The sequence below is a fragment of the Canis lupus genome, chromosome 17, assembly GCF_048164855.1.
Source record: "Canis lupus baileyi chromosome 17, mCanLup2.hap1, whole genome shotgun sequence".
NCBI classification, from domain to species: Eukaryota; Metazoa; Chordata; class Mammalia; order Carnivora; family Canidae; genus Canis; species Canis lupus.
In genome coordinates, this window is record NC_132854.1 from 7,530,507 (window position 1) to 7,537,159 (window position 6,653).

Below are 6,653 nucleotides of genomic sequence, written 5' to 3' on the forward strand. Positions count from 1 at the left end.
AACAAGCGACATCCTTGGACATGACAGTAAACATAAATAAAAGGTTGCTGCTCCACTGGGATTGCTCTGTTCCACTGGAGTTTTCTGGGACACAGAACCTGTGGTCCTCATCAACCTAAGAGAGATCCAGAAGGAAGTCATCTTAAATTCTGCTACATAGGACTATCTCAAAGGGCATGCAGACCTCATCCCAGAGCTGCTAAGGCATCACAGGGATCCCTAGAGAATGAGAAGGGAGTAGATGATGAACTGGAGAATCCTACACTGACTGCATTAAAAGCAGCAGGTGACATGGTCCTGGCAAAAGGGAACAAGGACTTCTCAGCACCCCAAGTAGCCATCAGAAGAGGAGGCTGCCATATATACACGCTGTTACCCCTAAAAGTCAGCCTTCAGCAGCTCCTTCTGTGAAGTAAGATTTTCTTGCCCTCCCTTTCTGTCCTCTGAGCATAGCCTGTAATATGTTAGTTGTGAGAAATAGTACACAGTGAGTGAGGAGGGAGAAGATGAGGAGGGACAGAGAAGCCAAGTACAGGTCCTCCTCAGGCTGCAGGTAGCCAGCACAATCTGAAGGGGGCGAGAGAAGTGCAGTGGCTTCCACTTTGAAAAAACTTATATGTCTGACCGTTTTATGGGAATGGAAGTTTAAGAATCAATCTGAGATTTTTGTGAATGCTTCTTAAGGCAACAAAAGAACTCTCACCACACAAGAGTCATTGAGGAGAGACAGGAGACAGACTGAATTTTCATCCAGGGACACAGGAAGAACTCTTCATCCTGTAAATTTTGAAAGTACAATGAGAGACACATTAAAGTTGTTTTGTGATGGTCTGCGGGTGTCAAAATATGTGGTAGAGAAACATGTAAAATAGGATATTAGAACTAAGAATGCTTAAGAAGTTAGGGATTATACGGAACATGTAGACCTGGAGGGACAGCAAAGGGGAAAGAATGATAAGTGTGGCTTGTGTGGTAGACTGGGGTACACTGGTCTAACTGGAGACATGGATTTTTATTGCAGGATAGTAGCACACAGCATTTTTTCACTGGCTGGATAAGAGCTTTAATTCCACAAGCATTGAAGCTCTTTAGATGTATTGAAAAGTAGACTACTGTGATTCAATCAGTGATGAATTTGCAAATTTCTAGCAACAATATATATAAATACATCCATATGCATCTGCGGGTGCTGTTATGTAATATCTGGTATCATCCAAGTATTTAATGTAAATCAGTCATTTTGCATATTTTAAGCTGCCTTCATTTTTTCTTCTTCCCTGAAAGAAGAAGCATTTTAGGGGCACCAGCATGGCTCAATTTGTTAAGCATTCTGACTCTTGATTTCAGCTTAGGTCATGATCTCAGGGTTGTGAGATGGAGCCCTTCATGGCCCCACACTCAGTGGGTAGTCTGCTTGAAGATTCTCTTTCTCCCTCTCCCTCTGTCCTTCCCCCCAACCCTGAATGTGCATTTTGTGCTCTCTCTCTTGCTCTCTCCAAAGTCAATATTTTTAAAAAAGGCATTTTAAAAATGAAAAGAATGAAATCCAGGAACTTCAGAATTGAATTTCCTTGATGGCTCTTCAGGTGGCATATAGAAATACAAATCCAAACAGAAAAATATTAGGAGAAAGTAGGTGCAGTCAAGTAATAAGAAAACCATTCTATTGGTAAGCCAAGTGTAGGGGCCTGGGGCGAATGGCTTTCAGCAAGTGTCTTGGATCTTGCAGACACATTTTATTCTGTTACTAGAACACTGTCGTACTAAGAGGCTGTATCATCCCTTTAAAACCCTATACTTCCTCCCGGGCTTTTCGGTTTTTGACCACTCCTACGTACCTCACATTTCCTAATGCAGCCACAGAAGTTCTCATGAAACATGGGCATTGCTTCTCGTTCACCTCCTACTGCCTGTGACTCACCATTTTTGCTGATTTCTCCATGTTTATAGCCAACTATTTTGAAATGGCACTAATAGTCCTTTGTGAATGAGCCTTTGATACTCTTTCCAAACTCATCTCTTACCATTTTTCTGTACTACATAATCCAGTCAAGTAGAACTACAGAAAAATCACAATGATCTAGGGTAAATTTAGAGCACAGGTAACACCAATTCACTGCTAAAACTAACTACAAATATTTGGTCATAAATATTTGGACATCGTGGTTACTTTCAACAGGAACATGAAAGCTTACATGCTTATCAAGACTTGATGACAAACAGCTAATTGGAAGATGAATGTTGGTTGCCTGTTCTGGAGGAATAGAGTCATCAGATCTCGGTGCCAAGTCATGGTGGTTAGTCTCCAAGCCCTACTATTAAAAAAAAAAAAAAAAAAAAAACAGCCTTTCCTAATAAGCTCCAGGATATCCTTAGAACAGAGAGGTAACTCTTCTATTTGCACACCCCCAACTCAAACCTCTTCTCCATCGCTTGGGAATTAAGAGTAAGAATATTTGAGAAAAATAGTCAAGAGCCCAGATTTTGGATGGATTCACAGCAAGAATTAATGTTTTGCTTTACCTCTACTATCTGCATTGCCTTTGGAAACTTCACAAACTTAGTCTTTCAAGTTCTCTACACTCTCATATGTGAAAATGCAATTTTTTGTGTTTTAAAAGAAAATAATACTAAAGAAGGAAAGCAATAAGAAATTCAATAGTTTGAAGACTGCTACCCTAAATTTGACAATCATGGTGTTACAGTAAGACTTTCCTTCCACTTTTAAACCCAGCAATACCAAAGAGGCTATGCTCAAAATTTAATGATCTAAGTTTTATTTTCTTCCAATTCATGGAGAATCCAACTTCTCCTTAGATTTAAGCTGTTCTTTTATGCAAGCGCTATCACTGAAACTATCACTTATTCTATTCTATCTTTTTAAATAAATTTGTTCACTTCATAGGCATACTTAAAAGTTTTAAAAATCAAACAAACATGTAAAGTATGGAAAATATATTTAAAAATTCCATAGTCTCATAAAAGCAACAGCAAAAATACAAAAACACTCCTGCTTACATTAATTTGTCTTCTCTTTTTTCTATAAAAATTTTTGTTCATGGGATGCCTGGGTGGCTCACCAGTTGAGTGTCTGACTTTGGCTTTGGGCATGATCCCAGGTCCGGGGATTGAGTCCCACATCAGGCTCCCTATGAGGAGTCTGCTTCTCCCTTGGTCTATGTCTCTGCTTCTCTCTCTGTGTGTCTCTCATAAATAAATAAATAAAATCTTTTAAAAAATTATTCATAGTTGCAATTATTCAGTAAAATAAAATTCTATGGTCTGCTTTATTTGCCTAACAAGAAAAGTAAGCCCTTTTCTACGTTATTGTAACTGCTTTATAGTTTTAATGGCTGCAAAAACACTTTTTAATGTTGATATCCTTGTGTACCTAATAAGTTTTATTTCTATTCGTAGATTGTTTCTGAAAACAATTGTTTTTAAAAACTCAACATTTTAAATTTTTTTTTAAATTTTTATTTATTTATGATAGTCACAGAGAGAGAGAGAGGCAGAGACACAGGCAGAGGGAGAAGCAGGCTCCATGCACCGGGAGCCTGATGTGGGTGGGATTCAATCCTGAGTCTCCAGGATCGCGCCCTGGGCCAAAGGCAGGCGCCAAACCACTGCGCCACCCAGGGATCCCCAAACTCAACATTTTATATAATAAGAAAATGCTTATAGGTTTATAGATTATCAGATGTTTTCAGAAAAATTTTTGACCTCTTTTCCCAAATTAGTTATCTGGTAGTAGAATATGGGGCTTTGGTGGGTTTTACATTTATTGCCATAAGTAACTCTGATTTTTATAATCTACTTTTAGCCTCTAATTGCACATAGAAAGATTACCTATAAATTTTCTTCAACCATTTATTCAAAAAATAATGGATTTTTTCAATGGATTACTATAAGCCAAAGACTATTGTAGGTGTTGAAGATACACTTGTGAACAAGGTAGAAAAGATTCCTTTCCCTGGGAGTTGCAATTTTAGTAGAGACAGGAAGTGTAGCATAAATCAAGTAGGAAGAATGGAAATGAAAGATTGATAGAAAAGACAGAAAGAGGGAGAGAAGGAAGAAGGAGGGAGAGGGAGGGAAGTGAAGAGGGAGGGGGAAAAAAGGAAGAGAGGGAGGAGGGAAGAAGGAAGGGAGAAAAGAGGAAATAAGTGAAAATCAAATGAAGAGAGGAAGCCAAATAATGACAAAGGCTCTTGACTACAGAAGCAAACAATATTATGGAAAATTCCATAAATGCTCACTGGTGAATTTTAACATAATTTCCCGAAGAACCACATTGGTTATTTCAGAAATATTCGACAACATTCTTGCCTTAATCAGCAAGTTTCTGAAAGCCAGTTAAGGAATGTATATTTTAAGAAGAATATGTGACTAAAATTACAAAGTTTCTGTATCTTAAACCCCAGATGCATGACAAAAACAGAATTAGAACTTTGTGGCTGAACACAAATATATTATTTAATTTAATAACTCAGCGTTTTAATCATTTGTCTTAACTATAGACTTTAACAGCATTGAATGGTTCCATTACTGTCTTTATTTAAATTCCAAGAGCTTTCAGGCTCTCTTACGGGAGGGAGAGGGGGATCTGATCTCCAGATCTCCAGTGAGAGAACCCTTGGAAAGTGCATTCACAAAAAGGAATGACAAGGTCAATTCCAGAACTTCCTTTTCAATTCAAATGAAGCTGCAGACTCTGTTTTCTGTTTTTTGGAACCTTTGAAACAAGAGGGGATTGTTTCCCATATTTCATTCGCGAAATGGATGATTTAGTATCCTTTTCATGGTTAATATCTCTGCACCTTGATTTACCACAGAAAATAGAAGAGTCTGTAGATCTGCGCAACTTACTGCACGAGCCAAAAAAAAGTACTTGAATAAATGCTTTCAAAGCTGAGGCAGCTGCTCATCAATTAAGGGAGGCTTTTTATTGGCTCTCTGGTCTTTTCTCAGCACAGATTTTCTTCATTACGGTTTTCTCCCCCTTTATCCTGTTTCTGAACATGCTTTTGTTAGGAGAGCAGCAGTAAGAGCAAGCTATTACGTAAGTCTGATTCATGTTCCTTTAGATGTTTAACCTTTGGAGCAAGAAGAAATGGGCTGAAAAAAATTGAGGTTCAATGCCATCTCACTTAATTCTTTAATGGGACACTTCATGTCCTGGTTCTCTCTGAAAAGATATGATATATGGCATGCCCTATAAAGAAACTAGATATTTGAAATATTGCTGTGTCTGCATGACATCCCAATGCTTACACATTGCTGTAGAATGCTTCCAACTGCTTATGAAGAAAAGAGTTTAAGTGTTTAAGGAAACAAAAGGTGTTAGGTGCTTTTGTGGGTTTTTTTTGTGGGATCTTTTTTGCCTCCTTTTCCCTCTTTATGACTGCAAGAAAGCAGCAAACGTGATTAATGTGGTTTCAAATACCATAAACTTGGCAAATGTATACCAATGAAAACTACTCAACTAAATATATTACCTTCATTCTTCAACAAGTTCATTTATATTCCTAATAAGGCAGGATTTACCGGGGGCATCCCTGGATTGAGTCACTCAAATGTACCCAGGGATGCACCGCAGTGTTTTCTGGTTTTTATTCTTAATTTTCCCATTAGTTCCAGTTGGCTGCTTCCATACACTAAGATGGGAGGAGGGATGGAGGAGAGAGACTATTATCAAGCATCAGTACTCCTTAAGATGAAAGGAAATGCTCAGGTTCAGAGTCCACGCATGGGAATGCCACTGACCGCCACCTACGATATGAACAACCTCATGGAGAAGTTTCATGCATGGGTATCTTTATAGTTTTTGCCCTACTTTTTAAATTTTCAAAGATATTTTCTCTGTGTGTATTTATATGTATAGATGATAGATGATAGATAGATAGATAGATAGATAGATAGATAGATAGATAGATGATAGATAGATAGATAGATGATAGATATTTCTATCTATCTATACCAGTTTTTACAAGTTGTTCAGCATAACGACCTTTAAAGATTTTTTTTTAGGGGCACCTGAGTGGCTCAGTGGGTGAGTGTCTGCCTTTGGCTCAGGTCATGATCCTGGGGTCCTGGAATCGAGTCCTGCATTAGGCTCTCTGCAGAGAGCCTGCTTCTCCCTCTGCCTATCTCTGTCTCTCTCTGTGTCTATAATGAACAAATAAATAAGATCTTCTAAAAAAAAAGATATTTTTTAATTCTAGGGGAACAGTCCATTGAAATTCTTTTTTCCTTGTGTCCCTTCCATCTTTAAAACTCTTCCAATGAAGAATGAGCCTTATTTGCATGAAGTTGTTCTAGCATAAAATTTTCCTGCTGAAGGAAAATCAGAGGAGGGGTCAAGCTAAATCATCACCCATCTCTCAGTGTGATTACTCAGGGAGGACACTCTCCCTATTAACCTGCCCACTACTGCCAAAGGCTGTGCATAGAAACCACCAGATGTTGTAACAGAGACACAGGTGAGGCACAGCTGTACAGGTAGAGATTCAAGAAGAGACATTTCAAAACACTGTGCCTGAAACACTGGGGCTTAATTGAGGTGTTTGATTTTGGAAGAGATTCATGGGAGCACCATTTAATAAAGTCACTTTCATGTTGTGTATATACCTGCCCACTTACTAAGAGAGAGA